Genomic DNA, 23,801 nt, shown 5'->3' with positions numbered 1-23,801 from the left:
TGTTAAATTTGTCCTTGACTACTGGCGAAGTTCCGTCGGCCTGGAAGCATGCCCTGATCTTGCCACTACTCAAAAAGCCCACTCTGGATCCTTTAGTCCATGCTAACTACAGGCCTATCTCCCTTCTCCCTGCTCTGGCAAAGGTGATCGAGAAACATGTTCAGCTCTCTATTTCCAACCATATAGAGAGCAATAACATTCTACATGATTCCCAATCGGGCTTCCGTGCTAATTATAGCACGGAGACAGCTTTGCTCGAGATCAACGATGCCATCGGGGAGACGCTTGATCTGGGGGGGAAGGCAATTCTGGTTATGCTGGACTTGTCGGCGGCGTTTGACACCGTCCCCCATGCCGCTCTCCTTTCTAGACTCTGGGAGTTCGGCTTTCGTGGGACGGTGTGGAACTGGCTCAAGTCCTTTCTGGCCGGCCATCGACAAGTGGTCTGGGCACCTCCGTTCTCTGCGGAAATGCCGCCGCTCGAGGTGGGGGTTCCTCAGGGGTCTGTCCTGAGCCCCACCCTCTTCAATATCTATATGGCCCCTCTGGCGGCGGTAGCGGAGTCCTTCGGTGCCCGGATCATATCCTATGCTGATGACACCCAGCTCCTTTTTACATCTAAAAAGGGAGAGGCTTTTGATGGTGGTCTGATCGGGGAGTGCCTGGGTGCGGTCTTCGACTGGTTTCGGCGGCACGGGCTGAAATGCAACTCCGACAAGTCGGAGTTGCTCTTCTATGGCTGTCTGCCAGACCCTAATTGGAAGACCTGGTGGCCCTAGGACATGTCTCCGCCTGCTGAGGCCTCTGTGAAAGTAATAAATCTCGGGGTGCAATGTGATGACAGCCTTTCTTTCAGACCTCAAATCATCGGTCTATCGGGGAAATGCTTCGGCATTTTGAAAATGCTTAGGAAGTTTCTCCCCTTGCTGTCCTTGCAGCATAAAAAAATCATTGTGCAGTCTCTGATTGGCTCGCGATTAGATTAAGCGAACTCCCTGTATATCGGGCTGCCTAAATATCTGCTGGCCCGATTGCAGATTGTGCAGAATTCGGCTGCAAGAGCCATTTTTGGTCTCCCACGCAGGGCGAAAGCCTCTGAACTCCTCAGATTGCATTGGTTGCCCATTGCCAAAAGAATTACCTTTAAGGTGCTGACCTTGGCATTTAAGGCCCTCCATTCTATTGGCCCTAAGTATATGGAGAAGCGCCTGGCCTTTTATGTCCCTAGGAGGTCGCTTCGGTCGGCTTTGCTGGCTAAAGCTGTCGTCCCTCTGTTTAAATTAGCCCGGATCGGAGGACGTGCCTTTCGATACCTGGTCCCGCTTTGCTGGAACGAGCTTCCTGTCTCCTTAAGAAAGTCAAACAACCTTCTTGCTTTCAGAAAGGAGCTGAAGACTTGGCTCTTTTCAGTATAAATTTTCTGTCGGGACCTCGGGGTTGTTGTGTTGTGTTTCTTACCTGCATGTCTCTGCCAAAGCGCCGGGACGCCCCTCGGGGCAGCCGTGTGCTATAGAAGAGACTTTTTAACATAACATAACATTTAACAAATAAATCAAAAATGGTGTTTGTGTTTACATTTTTTCTTTTAAATAAATTGGATGTGTTTTAATATATTCAGTGATTGATAAAACGTCTAATTAATGAACAGGTGTTGTGCAATAAAAGTCACACGGTCATAGCTGCCAAGGTTTCAGATTGCTTATGTGTGACATTTTCATAATTTCAGTGTAATTATGAGTGACATTTGACAACTATGAGTGACACTTTCTCGCGAGCAAAATCAAGCAATGAAGACGAGGCAAATATATAAATATCAGAAATTACACCCATTTGAGCAACAAGAAATACTGAGAAAATCTGAATAATGCTGCAAAGCACCAGAAATGGAGGGGCACTAGGATGTGAGAAAGGCCCCAGCGTGGAGCCTGAGCTAGCCTCAAAGTTACCAGGAGTCTCCCTAGAGATATTTCTGCTCTTTGAGGATTAGGAATCACCGCCCTCCATCAGTCTGCAGTGAGTGTGGCTGCAATAGACTGAGAAGCTGCATGAATCCACCAATGAATTTTATTCAAATCATCTAGCAGTGACCAGATGTTACTGGTGCAAGTGTCAGGATAGCTCCCATTGTCTACTTTCAACGTACCCATAGGTTCAAATCTCTTCTTCAATACATGAGATATGGGAACGAACAGGCTCCAAATTGATAACACTATAGTCCGCCCACCTCTGTCAAATTTGTATGTGTTTTGGGGGCATCCCCTCGCCTGGTTCACTGCTACTCTCTTACTCTTTTTATTGCAAGCGCTTTGCATAGCGCTCCACAATCAGACACTGGGCACATACCAAATGATGATTGCAAACACACAGAGCAGTCCTGACACTGTAATCTACGTACACACACACACAGTATGACAGCCCCAGATCAATAGGGACACGTGTTCATACACTTACAAAATGCCTATAAAGTGTGACATACTGAAACCGAGTACCCATTAAAACCAGACACATCCAAACAAGTGGACACATAGGGAAGGACAGCCGAAATCCTAATCACCACAGCCACAGCATTAGTAAAAGTCCAGCAAAGCACTTGCTGAGGAGCATGGGGAAAATCCCAGAGGCAGCACAATCAACTCAGGTCTTATTAGGGCTCATCAGCCAGGTATAGCTTGGCGCTAATGGCACTCAAGCCTTCCATCCATCACTTTGTTGTTGTTACAGTTGATGCTTTAAGTGTGATAGGTATGCCCAGACATGGGTCCCATGCTCACAGGGCCACTGGAACAATGCTATGCCTGACTGATTATCCCTAATCAAGCCAGAACCGCTCATATGGTGCTTGTGTTCCAGTTCAGGGAGGACCTGATTGGGCAGGTTGGGCAGGGCTGTTCCCATTAGAACAGGGTCAAGACTGATTTGCATACCGCTGTGTCCAAACTGAGGTGGCATGTTGGGTGAAAAACAATGGACCAGGATGCTGCCCACGCACTTGCCAGTTACTGAGATTAATTGAAGCATTCCATCTGTCAATTTGTTGTTGTTGCAGCTGCTATAAAGACAACACTCTAAGTGTATCCACTGTCTAGCGAATGCCAATTGCTTCCATTGGTTCACATGCATCTGATAATGAATGACTCTGAGACACTTTCCCCAGGAACTGGATATTCCTGGCTCGTAAATGGAATGGATTGAAATTAATGCAATAAAATAGTAAATCTGGATGGGCACAAAACCTCATTAGAGTGGAGTAGCATGAATTGGAAAGTCTACTTCAATATCCTCCCACCGCAAACTGAAACAGACATTAAATGCATGTGCATCTGTGATGTAGTGTTATAGCACAGATATGTTGTATTCTACCCCTGAAGAGAAGCATGTGCAGGGGGAGATCTACCGTCAATAGAATAAGAACTTAGCAGCAGTGCTGCATGAACCTTTAGACAATAATCTGTAGTGATGAATGTATACTCCACACTCTTGGTGTGTCACTAAATCCATTATCTATCTTCCTGTCTCCAGCTATAGATCAGCGGCTTAGCTCCATAAATAGAAAGTGTTCAGCAAAGATGCATAGGTGACACTTGGTAGAAGGGTAATATTGAGATATTGGCTGTGTTAGTTGCAATAATGGTTGCCAGGACCACAACAAGGGATGCTTTAATTGCCAATCTATTTGTACAACTTGCCTTCATTCACTCCCTGTCAATGACTAAATAGATGGACTTTAATAATGATGAAAGTGGAGAATATAGAGGCTCTTTTTCATTTGTGTGTGAAAGTTGTAATCATTAGCTTCGATTTTCAATTTTTTACTTTCTGTTCATTTGTATTTTGGTATGGAAGGTCAATGACATATACAATTGAATAAATTACACACTGACTCATTGTTTTGTAGACATTGGTACCCCGAGGGTCACCTACATGGTTGGACATTGTTCCCTACCTCAAATAAACACAGTCTCATATTCCACTTCTCAAACTCCTTTAATCAGGTATATTCTGTCATAAATGTAGAAGATGGTGTACCAGCAGAGATCTCACAGAACGAGCCACCTTCAAGTCAGCCATCAATAAATACCACTAGTGCCATAAAAACACGAAAGAAGGTGCCATGACAGAGCTCATCAAAGCAAGCTCCAACCACAGTAAGGAACTCTTCAGCATAGTCAGAGAGTTCTCAGCTCATCAGCCACAGAGAACACAATCTCCCTTTCCCAGGAACTCTGCGACGGCCCGGTGGATTATTTCCACCACAGGACATCTACCATCTACAGTAACTTCATTCCCCAACCCACTGAGCTCTGCAACCTCCTTACACCAACGGACGCCACTCAAACCCACTTGCTCACACATAGAAACATCTCACCACACAGAGCACTCCTTGAGCACCAACGAACCCCTGCCCCTACCACTTCTTCAACATCGGGAGCAAAGAAATCTGCTGCCAACTCACTCCCATTTTCAATGCATCCAACACCATGGCCATCTTCCCCGATGGAGGGAAACACGCATAGATCAGACCACTCCTCAAGAAACCTTCTGCCGGTGCATACAAACTCAAGTACTACTGCCCCATCTTGCTGCTCCCCTTTCCCACTAAAGTCCTCGAGAAGGCCATCAACCACCAGCTCACTGAACACCTGGAGAGAAACAACCTGTTGGATGCCTCTCAATCTAGTTTCTGTGCCAACCACAGCACTAAGACAGCCCTGATCACTGCCACTGCATTAGAGCCCTCTTCGACAGGGGTAAAACATCGGCTCTGATCTTCCTCGACCTCTCAGCAGCGTTCAATACTGTATCCCACAACACACTCATCAAGTGACTCCACCACATTGGGGTCCAAGGTGACACCCTCAAATGGATTGCATCCTTCTTCACAGGACGAACCCATAAAATCTGCCTACCACCCTTCACTTCAGAACCAAAGAGCACCTTCTACAGCCTCCCTCAAGGTTCATTCCTCAGCCGAACCCTTTTCAACACTTACATAACTCCCCTCGCCGACAACATCAGAACCAATGGCCGCAACATCATATCCTACACAGATGGCACCCAGCTTATCATCGTGCTCTCAGAAGACCTCCCTCCCACTAGTACCAACTTCCGCAACCGCGCGACGAGTATCGCTGACTGGAAGAAGACACATTTCCTGAAGCTCAACACAGACAAGATGGAAGTGCTGTTTTTTGGGAACACCTGCAGTGGAGCGACACCTGGTGGACCTCTGAACTCGGGCCCACACTGCCTGCAACCTTGGCATCATTCTGGACAGCAAACGCACCATAAAACGCCAGATCAACGCAGTCTCCTCCTCCTGCTTCCACCCCCCACATGCTCTGAATGATCTTCAGATTGCGCCCCGTCTGCATCAGTAAAACAGTCACTCAAGCCGTAGTCACCAGCCAGCTGGACAACGGCAACACGCTCTACGCAGAAATCAGCACCCAACTCCTGAAGAGACTCCAGACGATACAGAACTCAGCTGCCAGACTCATCCTCAACCTCCCCAAATGGACCCACATCACCCCCACCTTAGGAACCTCTACTGGCTCCCCACCCAGAAAAGATGACAACTGAAGATGCTGACACACACTTACAAGACTCTCCATGACTAAAGACCAGCATACAACAATCACTGCCTGAACTTCCACCAACCCTCAAGACACCTGTGCTGCGCCTCCAAGTGATTGAACCACTGGGGGGTGAGTAGAGGAAAAAGAGGAATGCGGTTTGGGGTCAGTCAGAATTTCTAGAATCAATTTTGTGTTCTACACATATATGCACTCACATGGGGAGTAATATTCATGAGCATACATCAGGGTCTAGAATCTTCTCTAAATTTAAGGATATGGCTAATAAGGCTAGTTCCTAATCTAGGGAAGCAGTCTACTCCAGGGAGATACATGCCTCTTGCTCATTATACACTTTGGGGGTAATTTACCAACTTTTCAAGTAGTGCATTGCTGCAGCCACAAATGCTGCGCTGCGCTTTGTGTGAAGGAGAGAGAAGATCGCCCTATTTACTAAAATAAGGCACTCTCCTCCCCTCTCACTAGCCCCGGTGCTGAAATCAGCTGCTGTGCGCCACAGAGACACCTTTGCACCATGTTGCAAGGGTGTCTCTGTGAGTCTAGCATAGGTTTAGTACTGGAAGGGTAGCCTCCAGTACAAAATATTATGCTGATACTCACTTCAAACCTTTTCCTCTTTGTATGCGTGCTGTGCGGGGAACATCCATTACGACGCAGTGTTTACACCGCACTACCATTACAGCGCTGGTTTTACAACGCAAGTCGTTACCACGATTTGCGCTGGAGGGCGCTCTAGGCTAAGGAATAGTAGATTTACTATTCCAACACCTTCCCTACTGTACGTAGGCTGGTGTTGGAATAGTAAATCTTACTATTCCTAAGTCCAGCACCCTACAGCGCAAGTCGTGGTAACGACTTGCGTTGTAAAACCAGCGTTGTAATGGTAGTGCGGTGTAAACACTGCGTTGTATTGACATACAACCGTGCTGTACAGTGCAGCACACATGCAAAGTCGGAAAAGAAAGGAGAAATAAAAGCATTTCTTCTTCCTTGTGCCTACTTGAAAAGGGCGTAGTTTTCTCATGCTAAACCCAATCTACCTTACAAAGTAAATTGGGTGTAGCATGAGAAACCTTGGGTGGTTGTATAGGAACGCCCATGCTCCACACTTATTATGCCTCCTTGGGGCAAAGTAATGAGCGCTGCTTCGTGTTACTTTTCTGTTATTTCCAGCGCTAAACAAGTTAAGCGCTGGATAGTACTTTGGAAAAATATAGATTTTGCGCTGATTTGCGTCACTTTTGTGCCACAAACACGGCACAAAATCTTAGTAACTCTTCCCGTTAGGGCGTTATTTAGAGTTTGACAGTTTGGCTAAATTTAAGTGCCTTCGGATATAAGGCACTTGTAATAAAGCAGATGGGTTATCCACCATGTTTGGTAGAGTAATCGGTCCACCAAACTCTAAGTCAGGTCTGTAGCATCCACATCTCCAGCCAGTGGGCTATCTTGGGTTTTGTTCTGGCAACTGAGGTCTAGCAAGGTGCTCTGGAGCAGAACTCCCCAGGGTTTAAAAGGGCCAGCCTCTGCCTCGGGTTCCAGCCCAGGCAGGCAGCTTGAGGCATGCCAGGGCCAGCCCACCAACCCGGTACACAGTGGAATGAAGCCACCCTCCAGTCTCCACGGAATCTTGCAGCTACACCTCTCCACTAAGCCTTGTGTATCACTGCCCCTAAGGGGGGCAACAGGAGCTTGCTTGCAGGCACCCACCTTCTCAAGATCAATAATCGCCCCTGTAGCCTAGCCAAAGTATCCCTTCCAGTATAATACTGCAAGATTCATACTGGATGGACAAAACAGAAAGAGCCAAGAAACATTCATAACCGCTGGTACAATGATTGCATGTGACATCAGAGAGGCTGTGGGGACATTTACAGAGGCGACGCAGATTCAATGTGGGACGAGCAAATGGTCAACCCGTTGAGACTGCAACACTAGGGAACATAAGTACACAACCCGCACAGTTTCTAACCGAAAATGAAACTACCACCTAGTAAATACACATTTGTTTTTTTAAAGTTATGGCGAAAGCGGAAGGAGACATCGCGTGCAAATGCCAGTGACGTCACCCACAGCCGGAGCTGTGTGCTCAGAACGACATCATTAGCATTCACCTCTGCCCTCTCCCGCGCGCCTCAGCAGCTTTCAACAGTATCAGAAGTAGTCAGAGCTGCTTCGACCCCTGCCTCCGTTTTTCACAGCACAGTTTAAATCCGTCGTAACTACAGCAGCAGTAAAGGTTTCTTGTCTGGTCCTGGAGGCAGTTTCAGCAATTTACAGTTTCAGACTGGTGTGGGAGCGCTAGGATACACCTCTTGCGAGGAGCGTCGTTTCCTTGGTTTCCGCAGCATGTGTGTTGTTTGAGAGGTGACCTAGATAGAGAGCTCGCTCTCTCCCCGTGCCCTTTGCAGAAGTAGTTACTGGGAAAATCTCAGAGCAGAGATGGATGTGGGCTACCTTTCGGGCCCTCTGAAGCCCCCCAGGTCATCTTTATATATATAGCTCTGGCCAACAGGAGTTTTAAAACAAGCATTGGAAATGCAATAGGTCTCGCATTTGTTTGAGTTCAAGCTATTGACATTGAAAATTGCAATGTCTTTTACCTATGTGTTATGGAGTATTTGTATGTGGTGTGTCGTGCAATTATGTGGGTTGGATTGGAATTGTTAGTTGTGGAAATGTGTGGAGTTGAGTTGTGTGGTGGATTTGTGTAGTGAAATTATGTGGCATGGTGTGCATTGGAATTATGTGAATAGTAATTATTAGTATTGAGTGTACTGGAATTATATGGAGTAGGATTGTGTGTTATGGAGTGAAATTATGTGGAATGGTATTTTGTGTTGTGAAGTGGTATGTAGTGGAGTTTAATTATGTGATGGGCATTTGCATTTTGTGGCATTGATGTGGAATTCTGTGGTGTCGATTGGATGTATGTGGTGTGTTGTGTAATTGTGTTGTTGAGTTGAATTATGTGGTTTGGTGTTGAATTATGTGCTGTGGAAATGTGTGGAGTTGACTTTGTGTTGTGTGGAACTGTGTGGATAGCCTTGCCTTTATGTTTTTGTTATGTTGTATATTTGTGTGGCTGCTATGTCTTTATACCGATTTGTTGTACAGGGGTGTTAACTCGTTCGATGCTGATGATGGAACCGCTCCGTCATCAGCTGCGGTGGCGCTGTGCTGATGACGGAGCGGTTCCGTCATGGCCCGGCCGCCGCTCCTGCGCGGCGTGGATTCCGCGCCTGCGCTGGGCGTTCTATTGAGCGGGCGGGGCCATGACGGAACCGTTCCGTCATGAGCACAGCCCAACCGCGGCTGATGACGCAGCTGTTCCGTCACCAGCATGCGGCCGCCGCGCGGCCGGCCCGCACCCATAGCGCTGCGGCAGAATAGCCGCCGCAGCGATGTGGTTACGTGTAGTTTTGTAAATTTGAGTAGTATTATGCAGTGATGTGTAGTATAGTGATGTTGATTTTAGATGAGTGGTATGGTGTGTTATGGATTTGCATGTTGTGTTTTGTAATATATGGAGCATAGTGTTTTTTAGTTGAATGGTTTAGTGTTGATTGCAGTAAATAGTTAGAGTGGAGTATAGTTTTTGAGTGTATTAGCGCGTTGCACCAAGAAATGTAGTGCCCCCTACACCCTTACAGGGAACTCTCATTCAGCTCAAAGCCTGTGAATACTGACTTGTAAAACATTCTGCAAGTAGCCGGTGCACAGCTGCCGAATTACCCAGGCCCAGGAGTGGGTAGCTAGGCCAGTCTGGTTTTTTTCTAAATATTCTGGGACTTGTAGTTCTATTTAACTACTTGTAAAACTAGGACTACAACTGTTACAATTTTAAAAACAAAACCGGGTCTGGACTAGCTTATCATCCATGCAACTGGGAAATGTGGCGGGTGTGAGTGTGGTGTGGTATAAATAGATCAAATGGTTATATATTGCAGCTGTCCATGAGGGAAGCTTCCACTGCTAGTCGCTCCTGCTATACGTACTAGTGAAACTGAAACTGTCCCTGTGCTTCTGTTAAAGAACATTTTATAATCTTTCTACTAAGCAAAAACTAAATCAATTAGCATTGCCAGTGCTTGTTCGTTTACGTGGTGGACATTAGACAACACATTGGGCTTCTCCCATATCTCCACGTTTAAAATGCACCACCTGCCTTTACTGTTTTGACAATTCCTACCAAGGTCTGGAGGGCCATAGCACAGCAGGAACATGCATTACACGCTTTACGCGCTTGGTGTCGTCATGTTCTGACGGCAGACTGTCTGTGTGACCTTGAGTTTCATTTTTCACTACTATGTGCATCTTCTATTTTGAAACTTGTAATCTAGTCACACAATAAATAGCTCAAGCAATGAAAGGACGTCCGATGATTCTTGCGAAAGGAATGTCAACTATGAATCGCAAGAGCGCCTATATTATGTGCCATTACCCTGGAAGGGTGAGCGCATACTATAGGTAATTAATTGCTAGAACTGTATCTCAGTAATGTTGACATGTAAAGGCTAAGATGTATTGTATATACAATAAATATGGGTTATCACACAGACACTGTTTCTAGGCCTGGGCTTTTCTCTCACAAACAATGGCAAAGCAAGAGTTCAAAGGGACTGAATGCAAGCAAAAAAGCAGCCCACCTCCTGGTTGGTTTGGAATAACATCTATAATTGGAGTGTAATGGGCCCCTCAGCCAAGTGGGTCCTGCTCCTGCTGCATCATTGACAGCCCACTTCTCCTTTCAAATCATTGCTAACATGGGTTCTAATCAAATTGGGTAAAGAAGTCTATGACTACTACAATTCCCAGAATGCATTTGGTTGTCACATGAATGCCCAGGAGTGGAGACAACCTGCAACCGACACAGCAGACGCATTACTCCTGAACCAGTACAAGCTCACCTTCATAATGGTTTATTTAACCGCATGCGCGCTAGCGGAATTCTGCTCCTGTGCTGAGTTTTTTAAAACCGCACTTTACATGACGAGCTGGGCTCGTCATGAGCGTGCGAGGAGGCTACCTCATGACGAGCCCAGCTCGTCATGAGCGTCGAAGGGGTTAATGAAGCACGAGTGCATTTCATCAAAACAGTAGGACTGGAGGCCAATAACAAACAGGCGTTCATAGACACCACTGCAGCAAAGAGCTAGATATAGCGGCAGTGACGCATTCACCGCCTCAAAGCCATATCGTTGACTCCCTTTTTCGTCCCTTTACAGCCTCCCATGAACAGCTGAAACAAGACATCTGGGGCCCGATGTAGGTCGGTCGGTAACGGCCGAAAATCGGTATTTTCGCCCGTTACCGACCGGTATTTGAGCTTTGGTATGTAGGGACATATATTTTACAGAATCGGTAAAAAAAACATCTGGATGGACCTACATGTCCACCCTTCATATTTACCGATTCTTAATTACCGAATCGGTAAGATTCGGTAATTAAAAATCGGTAAATGATTCCTACCTACATCGGGCCCCTGGAGCCATGTTTACTTTCTGTTCTTGTGACTGGTTTCAAGAACCCTGTGACTGTTGTAAGGTTAGGAAAACGCAATCCAGCAACTACTAACCCTCTCTATCCTATTTCATACACAGATCATTGATGATACAGTTCAAAGAGATTTAGGGGCATATTATCAAGCACGGTGTTAACATTATCGCTGCTTTAGTGGCAGAAAACTGCTGTAAAGCGGCGATAATGGGCTTGATAATACACCGTAGAGAATTCCCATAGAAGCCCATGTTCACACCAGACCATGGGCCTCTACGGGAATTCACAAGGGCTTATTATCAAGCCCATTATCGCTGCTTTAGCTTCAGTTTTCCGCCGATAAAGCGGCGATAATATTTACTCCGTTACTTGAAAATATGCCCCTTAGGGTGTTGCGAAAAATATTGTGATAAGAAAACAACTGGAAGTTAAAATATTGTTGCAATATACATCGGAGCAGATTTACAAGAAGGTGCAGCAGTGTGACACCACAAACCCTTTGGCTGCGCCACGCTGCTGCACTTTCAAAGCACAGGAATGTGACATATTTACAATGATATGTCGCATTCCTGTGCTCTCCCTGCACTGTTGCACAAACAGCTGCCATACGCCGGCACAGGCACCCTTGCACCATGGTGCAAGGATGCCTGCGTAATGGGGAGATTGTTTTTGTGCAGGAAGGGGCACCTTCCTGCACAAAAACAATCACTACAGTCATTTTCCTCTTTCAATGTGTCCTGTAGAATGCAGCATGCATTGAAAGAGGAAAAAACGAGGAAAAATTAAAACATTTCTCCTCGTAGCATACTAACACATTTCCAGGTTTACGAATCCTCGTAAATCTGGAAATGTGTGTGGTTCCATGGGTGTTGTGTGGGAACAGCAACAGCCATGGAATGCCCCTTTCACGCAAAGTGCTGCGTGTAAAGGGGCTGTATTTTTTGAAGACAGGAAAAGCCACGCAGGGTGGCTTTTCCTGTCCTTGAAAATATGGGGCAGTGTAATGCACTGCCAGTGCATCACAAAAAGTGATGCAGTGGCAGCGCAAGGAGCTTGTAAATCTTCCCCATCATTTTTTTACTTCCGTATGTAATAATGTGGAGCATGGTCTATTGTAATATAGTGAGCTTAGATATTGCTTGCTTGAATATCTTTGCTGAGTGATCATGTAGTTGTGTTTAGCATTGCGGGATTCCTGGCAGCAGAGTGAAATGTCTTAGAACAAATAAACTTGCGGAATACAGAAAACATCAAAGATACTAGCGGAAAGCAGCTGGGTAGCTGGAGGGAGGAGGCTGGAACATGCGAAGACGAGAAACATCAAAGACCCCAACAATCCTAAAACACATCAGAAATAGAAAAAAAAGTGCTAAAACGTAACAAACTAGACAGAGGAGGAATAATACTTGTAAGAGGGTCAGTCGCTGGGGAAAGGAACCACCCACCAAAAGGAGGGACAAATGCAAAAGTTAGCCACTGAAAGGAAGGGAATTTAGACAGGCAGACAAAGGAGCTAATGGGGAGTCAGGGGTGTAATTAATGTCCCTAGAGGAGATACAGCATGACTCGCAGAGCAGCGCATGCGCTGCTAGGCTCGACCTAAAAAGGGGAGTTAAGACACTTTTCTGTGCCCATTCATCTTTGAAATAATCTGGTCCAATGGTGATCCCACATTAGGATTTCATTATTGAGGAATATTGCTTCGACTCATAAAACCCTGATTGTTGGATGCTAGGTTATGGTTTGTTGCCCTGCCAACTTTTGGATTTTAATTGATATTCTGTGCCTGGAGGAAGGCGAACGAGTATTCAATGAATGAATCAAAAAGAGCGTCGGCATGGACTCAATATGGGAGATTGAGTAACAATAACAGTTGATGTCACAATATTTATAAGAAAGATTTCAAGAAATAAGTGTAATTTGAATAATGTAGATGTGTGCAATTAATGAGGGACTTCCCATATTGCACGAAGAATAATCATAAAAACATCTGGTATAAGGCTTCTATGTTTTATTGTAAAGAGGAATTTTTCAGTGGAACACCCTCTTTGAAATTATTCACATATTGAGATATGTTTGTTTTTAGCATGGTCTGAGTGGAGTACATGAGGGGTGAATGGTGTTGGCAGTGTATGAAATCAAGTCAAAATGTTGAGAAAATGTTAAGTAATTTGTATATCCTATGATGCTGTGCACCCTAGTGGAAATGGATTCTGTGAAATCTATACTAATATAATAAAGAGAGAGCACAAACCTTTGAGGCGGGTAATCTCAGTAACCACAGCACCAATCACAACACCCAATACAGCATTGGAAAGGACAGTTGCAGCAGATGGACATAGGCTATACAAGTGGCCACCATATACATTACAAAGGTAAAACAACCTTAGGGTTAAAGTAGTCCCTTGGGGGCGTGGGCGTTGTGCTGTCAGCGATAGGGCGCGGCAAACAAACCTTCACAGGACTCCCTTTTGGGCGTAGGCGTTGTGAGAGGGGCGTGGACAAACAGCAAACACCAATAGGCGTGGCATTCACGGGGTGCGCCATTCCCCGTCATTACTGGTAAAAGCGAAAACGGCATTGTAAACAAAAACCTTCACATTACTCCGTTGTGGGCCTGGCCGTTGTCAGAGGTGCGTGGCAAAACCTGAATGGGCGCCGCATTCACGGGGCACGCCTCCTGGATGTTGTCAGAGGGGCATGGCCAAACACCAATGGGCAAGGCTTCACGGGCCGCGGCATTGCTACGGTGCTCACGCGGGGGCTCAAGCCACTCAGCCTAACAGCGGGGATCACAAAGCTTTGCATACTGCTCCGGTGCTCAGGCGGGGGCTCAAGCACCAACTTCAATAAACAGGTACATAACGACATGTAAGCTCAATGATAAATAACGCTCCGAAATAATCTTACATTTTGTGATACTTACCTAATGCTGCTAAGCTCACGGTTTACTTTTTTCCAATGACTACAATGAAAAGGCTTTCAGAGGCACAGTTGCTCACACTTTCATTATAAATCACGTCTGTCACAGGGAGCGGATTGTAAGTGATGTGCCACACATTCTATTTCTGCCCCGGACAACGTCGGGACGGGCTGCTAGTATGATATAAAGGAAAATAAATAAATGATGAAAAATATGAGGTTTGTATTTGTATTTAAATTTATAAAGCACACTATGCCCACAGCTGTCAAAGCGCTAACCACCGTAAAGAATACTGCTGAGAGAGACCATAGCATTGCAATCACGGAATCGAGAAAGCCATGTTTTAATTGCTTGCAGAAGATCATATAGGAGTTTAAGCTTGCAATGGAGATGGGCATCGTGCTCCACATTTTAGCAGCTGCTACAGAGAAGGAACGACCACCCCATCCGGCTTTCCTGAATCTTGGAAAATTTACCTTCCTAAGAAAGGAAGTTTTTAGATGCCTCCTAGGGGAGTACGCGTGAATGCTTTCCTCAGTGGTAATGGCCCTGTAGGTGTGGAGCCAAATGAACCACACAGAGCGCTTTAAAAGACACCCACCTCCTAACTGGCAGCCAGGAGAACTTTTGATTTATTGTGTTTCTGGAGAGATGGGCTATTAGTCATTTGCTTGGTTATTTTCCGTTGTTTCCATTCACACTTTTATTCAAGGGACTCCTTGCTTTAAAATATTTTTTCTGTACTCCCCTCTTTCTAGCGACAGGGAACATTCAGGCCACCGAGTGCCACACAAATAGCTTTGCACAACAGTGCAAGAGTGTCTGCGTGAGTGTACTATAGGTTTTGTACTGGAAGGGTACTCTTTCCACACAAAATACTATGCCTAGAAAAACGTACAACTTTTCCTACTTTTTATGTGTGCAGTACAGTGCAGCACACATGCAATGTTGGAAAATAAAGGAGAAATACAAGTATTTCTCCTTCTAACACCCGCTTCAAAGTAGTGTTTTTTTTTTTAGCAAAACCCTGTCTACTATTGTTAGGAGATGGGATTTGGATCAAAAAGCATGCATGGTTGGTAGCACAAGAACACCCATGTACCCCCCATGTATTGCCCCTTTGATGCAGAGTAACGCAAAGCAGCGCTTTCTTAAATTCAACAAAAATCTGTTTGTGCAGGCTTGCATCATTTGTGTGTTGCAAACCCAGCAAAAAGGTTTGTAAATCTGGCCCTGAGAGTTCCTCTTTATAATGTTAATTTCCCTTCTGAACTGCACATGTGGCTACTTCGGGCTGAAACTGCAGACAAAGTCATAACTAACCAGTATTGTGAAGAGTGAAGCAGAATTATTTTTTTTTAAATGTGTTTTATAAACTAGAGGATTTCTATTTCTCTTAACCATAGTGGTATGGCATTCCACACAGTGATGTTGTGAACCTAAACATCAACAGTTATAGTGGAGGCTACTAAGGCTGTTGAGCTGGATGCCACTAAAAGTTTTGTAATGTATTTATGGACCTCCTTCTGACTGCAGGCTGAAGTTAATCTAAAAACCATAAGGGAATAGCATGACTGAACGGAGTTGTGCAGCTTGAAGGCTGCCAAAGAAGCTGGGTGCAGTTATGGAGACAACGAAAGAAAAATTATGAAAACGGGGATAAGGATAAATTGGGCTGGACAAACAGAAAGACAGATAAAGTGAGAGAAGTCAATCAATCAATCAGAGGTTTGTAAAGCGCAGGTATTCAACTGTGAGGGTCTCAAGTGGCTGGCTGGCGGCTTCGTAGGTTTCTGGGTCATCTGAAGAGCCAGGTCTTGAGGTCCTTCTTGAACTGGAGTAGTGTGGGGTTTTGATGGAGGTGGAGGGGGAGGTCATGCCAGGTCTTGTCTGCGAGGTAGGAGAAGGACTTTCCACCCATTCTGGTCTCATAGATGCGTGGGACGGTGGCCAGAGAGAGGTCAGCTGATCGGAGGTTTCTCTTGGGTGCGTGGAAGGAGAGGCGGTTGTTTAGGTATGCTGGTCCAATGTTTTGGGGGGCCTTATCCGTGTGCATGAGGAGCTTAAAGGATATTCTTCTTTCGATGGGGAGCCAGTGGAGATCGTGGAGGTGTTGGGTGATGTGGTTGTGACACGGGGGTCTAGAGTCAGTCTGGCTGCTGCATTCTGGACGGTCTGGAGCTTGCGTAGAAGTTTTTTTGTTGATTAAGATAGAGGGCATTGCCATAGTCCAGTCAGTTAGTAATGAGGGTGTGCTTGACCACTTTTCTGGATTCGGAGGCTATCATCGGCATATGCGGAGTGTGTTGAAGCAGGCTGAGGCTTTGGCATTGATCTGGCGGTTCATGGTGAGTGATGCGTCCACTATGATGCTGAAGTTTTGTGCATGGTCTGTCGGGTGGGGGGTTCCAAGTGCAGGGGTCCACCAGCTGCCGTCCCATGCTGATGTGGTGGAGCCAAGGATGAGGACTTATTTTTTCTCAGAGTTGAGTTTCATGCAGCTCTTCTTCATCTAGGTGGCGATGACTTTCTTCCCTTTCATCCCTTCCTGGAAGTTGTGCCTGGTGATGTTGGGTTTCTTGGTGAGGGAGAGGATGAACTGGGTGTTGTTGAGGTTGGAGACTATGGTGAGCCCATGGTTTCTGGTGATGGTTGCGAGGGGGCTATGCAGATGTTGAAAGGAGAGGGTTTGGATCAGGGAGGATCCCTGGGATACTCCACATCTGGTCTCTGTTGGTTCTGGGAGGTTGGGCGGGAGTCTGACTCACTGGGTTTTGTCTGTGAGAAATGAGCGTGTCCGTTAGAGGGCCTTCCCTAGGATGCTGGCATCGTGGAGTCTGGGGGCTAGTGTGCGGTGGAGGACAGTGTTGAAGGCAGCTGATAGGTCCAGAAGGATGAGGGCTGCCATTTTGCCCTGGTTGAGGGTGCAGATGTCATTGGTGGTGGCGAGTAGGGCGGTCTTGGTGCTGTGGTTGCTGCAGAATCCGGATTGGGAGATGTCCAGGATGTTGTTGGTTTTGATGAAGTTTGCTAGCTGGGTGTTGATGGCCTTTTTGATGATCTTCGCTTTGTGAGATGGTCCTGAAATTCTTGAGGTTTGCCGGGGCTGCGGAGAGTTTCTTCAGGAGGGGGTTGACTTCATCGTGTTTCCAGTCATCGGGGAATATGGTGGTCTTAAGGGAGTAGTTGATCGTCTGGCACAGTTCAGGTGCAAAGGCCGTGGCCGTTCTGTGGAAGATGTGGGGGGGACAGGGGTCTGAGGGTGTTCCGGAGTGGATGCTCTTCATTGTATTTAAGGTGTCTTCTGTCGTGAGCGGGGTCAAGGTGAATAGGGTCTGTTAGGTGGCGTCGCTGGGTGTGGGGGCTGAAGCGTACTTAGGTCTTGGTCATCGCAGTTGTTGTAGAGGGTCTTAATCTTGAGGTGAAAAAGGTGCTGAGTCTGCTGCAGGGGTCTATGGAGAGTGGAATGTCTATTGTTTTGCTGGTGGGTTTGGCAAATTCCTGGATGATGGAGAAGAGTTATTTTTTTTTATTTTTTTTAAATTTATATTCTTTCCACACTTCCAAAACAAGATTAACATCGAGAGTATACAATTTTTCCATCACAATAATTACATAGTTTTCTTAACAATGCGAAGTTTATCAAACTGGATCTTCTATTTAAACTCCTTCATAAGGTATATTACAAAATGGAAATAAACAAACACTCTTGCACCATATTTAGTCACAATATACTTTTCAATTGTTCATATAGGACGAAAATTGTTCCCAAATCATTAGTCCCATTTTGCGTTTCCTCACTCCTTTTAGCGAGTATAAACTAAATTCCAGATTTGATATTCTAAGTAACTTGGCCCTCCACACCTCAAATCTCGGAGGCTCTTGACATAACCATTCCCCTGCTATACTTAAACGAGCTACAGTCATTGCAACAAATAAAAAATATCTAAATTTATACAAAATACCTTCCTTTGAGACCTCATGACCCATCCCTAACATCATCAACGCTGGGGTTATCTAAACAGGCATTTCTATTATTTGGGATAGGAATGTGTCCCAAACAATCTTGATTGGGGCAGAGTTTACATTGTTTTTAAAGAATTCTCTAATCCACTCTTTCATATATTGTACAAACTCGTCATTATAGCACAGTTTACGATCAAAAGTAAATTTCCTGATTGTAGAAGAATCACCCCAACCAGGAATTGACAACACAATGGGTGAATGATCAGATGAAATGTTAGGGTAAATCTGCATTTTCACTTTGGCTAAATAGGGCACTTCTACAAAAAAATAATCTAACCTTACTTTTTTTTGATGCGGGTAGGAATAAAAAGTGTAACCTGGATCCGTCGAGAACAAAGTGCTCCATACATCCGCCAGATCATAATCTTTTAATAGGTTAAAAAGAACCCTGCAGACCTGCGGTTTCCGTCCTTTATAAACCTTTGCACCACCATCAAATTCTTCCTTTACTAAGTTAATATTCATGTCTCCACAAATAATCACGGGGGTGGCCCAGGTCGCCAAATTTTGGTGCACTTGTTCCAGGACCCCAGGATCATCTATATTAGATCCATAAACATTGCATATTGTGAAGTTCCCATAATTTCTCCCACATTCAACCATCGCCCACCTGCCCTGTGTATCTGCTACTGTGCGTCGTATCGTGACCAGATCCCTTTTTGCTAAAATGGCTACCCCCCGCGTCATACCTGATTGTTGGGAAGATACTAAAATATTAAACCCCAATTCTCTTAGCACTTGGTGCTTATTCCAAGGGAGGTGGGTCTCTTGTAAGCAAACCGCATCTGGAGCGATATGACGTAGTTCAGCCGCTATTCTCCTTCGTTTATTGAAATTATTTAGGCCGGATATATTTAACGAACAAATACGTAAATCTTTAATTGTAGACATACCTCATGATTTAATATCCCACGGTTTTACACCTATTAAGCCTTAACAAAACCCTATAGTAATTTTCTACATTTTTAATAAACATAATCTTTTTAGATACTCTTAATCTTCCAAATTCGCCATTTTGAAATGGAAGTGTGGAATTTTTACCCCCTTTTAACCCCTCCACCAAGTCCCCCCACCTACCCTTCCCTCCCTCTGCCCACATACCCCCTTGACTCCCCCCACCCCACCCATTAACAAGGCAATCGGACTTATGGTCCTATAGATGTGACTGACAATCCCCCCCCCGCTATGCCGCTGGTATACATATCCTTTTACCCCAAAAAAATAAAGAAGGAATCCTTCCCTCTTGTTTAAAGCATCAATAACATCATATATTAACTGTGGGTTGACTATTACACATTGTAAAAAGCACAAAACACAATCACAAAAAAACAGAGAGGAAAATAATATCCTTTAAATCTCTCTTAATCTACCAAGACCACCCTATCTTATATTTTCCTACTCATTATTTAATGCTTCTCCAGTTTGAGTAGTTATCTTACTCAAGTATTCCTTTGTCTGCCCTACATTAGTAAAAAAATGTGTACGCTCCTTGTAGATGATCTTCAATTTTGCGGTATTTAGGAGGAACACTTGAGCACCCTTGGCCCGTAATAGAGTTATTAACTGTCGCAGTTGCCATCGATTGTCAACAGTATATTTGCAAAAGTCAGGAGTTACAAAAAATTAAAATCCTGGGCCAGGGCGTTTTTTATCAGGCCTTGCGAGCCTGAATACCTCTTCTCGAGCAAGAAAACTATTAAATGAAATTAGTAAGGCCCTGGGCCTGCCTGAATTTCTCTCTCCTTGACCAGTTGGTTTCAAATTAAATGGAAAGTGATGTGCTCTCTTGATCTCCCTGTCCCAGTCCCATTTTGTGTGTTCCGGAAAGGCTTCTTTAAACAGGTTGACTACAAATTTGCGGGGATCTTGGCCCTCCTTCCCTTCAGGAACTTGTAGGACTCTCAAATTATTGCGTCAAGCTCTGTTCTCAAAATCAGAGAGTTTCCAGAGAGTGTCCTCCTTAAGCCCTTGTAACACCTCTGTAGCTCCTTTCTGTTGTTCCACTGCATCTTCCAAGCTAGAGATGCGATTCTCGGCTTCATTAAACCTGTTAGCGGTGTCTGCTTGTGATTTTGCAAGCCTTCAAACTGAGTTCTGGAGTTTCCGACACATACTCTGGACTCTCTGACTCTCTTCTCTAGTCTCATCCCGCAGCGAGATTATGGACTCATAAATCAAAGCTAATGATATTTCGGATTTCCCTTCCCCAGTAGTCTCATATGTCTCTACTTCGTCCCTTGTACTATCTGAGGTTTCAATATTTAAGTTCCGGACAGTAGAGAGGCTATCCTCTGCAAAATCAATGGAATCCTCCTGACATAAGCTGCATGCAAGACTCCCTCCTTCCATACTCATTTGTGATGCATATTGTGATACCAAATCTTCACAGGATGAGGGCAGTGAGGTTTCCGACATTGAGTAAAAGTCACCGGATTCTCCGTCGACCTGGGCCTGTTCATGCTCCCGTTCTTGTTCTTTCCCACCTGTTGCATCACAGGTAGGTGTCATGTCGCCCATTTCTAAAGGGATCTCTGCAGCAGGGATCTCTGCAGCAGTATCCCTTCCACTTGCCCCCTTGGCTCATTCCTTCTCTATCGCTGCTGCCACTGCAAAAATAGTAGGAATCACCACAGTTTTTTCTGCTCCTGTTAAATTCACATTAGCATTAACATTTGCATTTAACTGCGAGCTTTTTATTTTCCCTGATTCCACTGGTGTTTTGGGTTGGTTTTTCCTGTTCATATTTGTTTTAGCCCCTTCTTTAGGCACACCGCTCTCCCCCTGATCGTCTGCGGCTTTCTGTCTTCCCCGTGTACCTTTAGGTGCCATATCCTTGTTTTTTCAAAGTTTATATATAAGTCCAGCTACAAACAAACCCAAACTTCTAAGTGCTCGCTCTCAACTCGTTTTTCTACTTGCCGTGGCGCTTGAACTCACAGACTCACCGATGTTGCCTTCCCGCTGGCGTCTCACCACCCAATATTATTAAAGCTTTAAGTCCTCTGCTTTAAAGTCCTGGGGAGGTGCAGCGAGTATTGCGCTGCGTTTTTCCTGGCTGTTTTCCCGTCGTCTGTCCCCCGTCGCTTGTTGGAGCCTCCGCCGCCGATAGACCGCTCTGCTTCCCGGGTCTGCCCAATCGGCCACAGGTGTGCGCAGCCCAGCCGGAGAGCTTTGGAGGTGCACGCCGTAATCCAATGAGCACTGCTGCCGCCGCCCTCACCTGGACCAGTGAGTATCACGAAGCATACACCGAATGGTTTCCAAAGCGGAATCACAAAAAAGAATTTCCCAGTCGGTACTCAACTCAAGCCCACCATCCGCATTTCACAGCCGGGCTGAAAGCGCTCGTTTTTCGCGCTTAGATCCTTCCAGCAAAAGCGGCTAGCAAGGGAGGCAAGGAGTGGTCAGCTTACACGTCCACCCTCGCGGACGCCATCTTGCCTCCTTCAATGGAGAAGAGTTCTCAGGAGTTGTGGGCATTGGTGAGGATTCTGTCTTGGAGGAAGTTCTTTTTTTGTGGATTTGATGAGTTGGTGGTGTGAGTTGGTGGCGTTGTGCGCTTCTGGGGTTTTGCTGTTCCTCCATGTCTTTTGTAAAGTCATCTGCAAGAGCGCTTGGAATCTTGGAGTGCAGGGGTGTGTCGTCCAGTGGCTTTCTTGAGGGGGGCAACTGTGTTGGCACAGTTAGTGATCCAGCGGTGGAGGTTGAGTGCTGCGGTGTTGGCATCTGGCGTTGTTGGAAGTAGAGTACTGGTGAGGGCGGAGGTGACCTGTTCTTCTGTGACTTTGTTCCAGCTTCTGCAGGGAGGCATTGCCTGTATTTGTATACTGGGGGAGGGGAGTTGAAGGAGAAATGGATGCAGTGGTGGTACGTCCTAAGGAGTTTCGAGGTGTGGTTGTAGGAAAGGCTGTTTCCTCCTGCAAAAACGAGGTCGAGTGTGTGTCCCGCTGTATGTGTTGGTGAGGGGACAAGTTGCTTCAGGCCTGTGTTGGTGAGGTTATCTATGAGGGCTGTGCTGTTGGGGTCGCCATGGTTGTCCAGGTGGAAGTTTAGGTCTCCGAGTAGTATGTAGTCTGTAGAGGTGAGGGCGTGGGGTGCAATGGGGTCAGCAAGGGTGTTGGTGTAAGAAGCACGGGGCCAAGCGCCCTGTAGATGAGGATTCCTCTGTGAGTCTTTTTAGGGTTGGTTTGTATCTGGAAGTGGAGATGTTCCCTGAGGGTTGTAGCGTCGTCTGGGTCCATGGATGTCACGTGAAGGGAATTTTTGTGGATGATGGTGATGTTTCATTGTTTGTTTCCAGATTGGTTGCATCAAAATTTAGTAAGAACCAAGTATTGTTTTAAAATTTGGGTAGGTGGAAGTACACATTTAATTTAATTACATTTATTCTCTTTTTGATTGTTTTCTTTAATTAACCACGCACGCACATTGCAGGTGCGTGGTCTTTTCTCAGGATCTTGTATCCATCAGGAATGGCGGTTGCAATGTCGGTCACAGAGTTGGTGTTAGTCCAGGTTTCTGTGAGGAAGGCGACGTTGGACACGTTGAAGAGGTCCCAAATTTCTATGGCATGCCTGTGTAGGGAGCGCAAGTTGAGGATGATGCAGTTCAGTGGTTTGTGTGCAGCGGCTTCAGGTAGGCTAGGGGCTGCTGCTGGGGTCTGGAGATGGGTGAAGGTGCAGGGGCCATTTCTACAGGAGACTGGGCCTTGGGTGTTACTCGGGGTCAGAAGCTGGCAGTTGATGTTTCATCCGGGATTGAGAGCATCGAGGGTCGGCAGTCTTAGTGGAGGTGGGTTGGAGGATCAGGGTCTCTGCCGATGGTCGGGTCACGGACGGGCACAGATTGACTTGCCTTTGGTGCGCTAGTGTCATGCCCACTGTGTGCGTCCGCACAGACGCTGTTATTAAGTAGGGTTTGGGGGGATGGCTGTCAGCTGGGAGGCGGGAGCAGGAAGTAATGACACGCTGGAATGGAGAGGGGCCACAGGGGCAGGGAACGCGGGAACGAGAGAGCACAGACAAGAGAAAGCAGTAACAAAAGAAGAAGAGGGAGCAAACAAGGGAGAGCAAAAAGAGAAAAGAGAGAGCAAAAAAGGCGAAAAGAAGGCAAAGAGAGCACAGAGAGAGAAAGAGAGAGCAAAAAGCTAGAAGAGGGCACAGAAAAAGAGCAGAAGAGCAGAGTGTTATGTTATGTTATGTTATTATGAGCTTGTAGAGCGCTATATCACCCAGGGGTATCTAAGCGCTTTCAACGGATACACAACATCAGTAGGTGAAAAAGCAGATCACAGAGGTCCCCACGCCTCCACAAAAAGCACTGTCTTCAGCTTTTTCCTGAACAATAATAGGTTTGTTTCCTTCCTGAGTTCAACCGTAAGAAGGTTCCATGCCAGAGGGACCGTGCTAGAAAAGGCTCGGCCACCCTTAGATGTAAGATTGTACCGAGGGCAGAGAAGATTACATGCCTCCGCCGACCAGAGAGACCTAGTAGGTAGATACCTAGGGAGCCGATCTTTGATGTATTTTGGGCTGAGCCGTAAACCGCTTTGTGTGCGATGCAGAAACTTTTAAATTTAATTCTTTGGGCAATGGGTAACCAATGTAAGCTGCGAAGAAGGGTCGTAGCACGAGTGTGCCTGGTTTTTTTTAAAAATAAGCCTCACCGCATCATTCATCACGACCTGTAGACGGGCCAGAAGGTAGTTTGGGAGGCCATAGTAAAGGGAATTACCATAGTCCAGCCGTGCCAGAACTAAG

This window comes from Lissotriton helveticus, chromosome 4_1 (assembly GCF_964261635.1).
Source record: "Lissotriton helveticus chromosome 4_1, aLisHel1.1, whole genome shotgun sequence".
Taxonomy (NCBI): domain Eukaryota; kingdom Metazoa; phylum Chordata; class Amphibia; order Caudata; family Salamandridae; genus Lissotriton; species Lissotriton helveticus.
Note: the sequence above shows the minus strand (reverse complement) of the source record.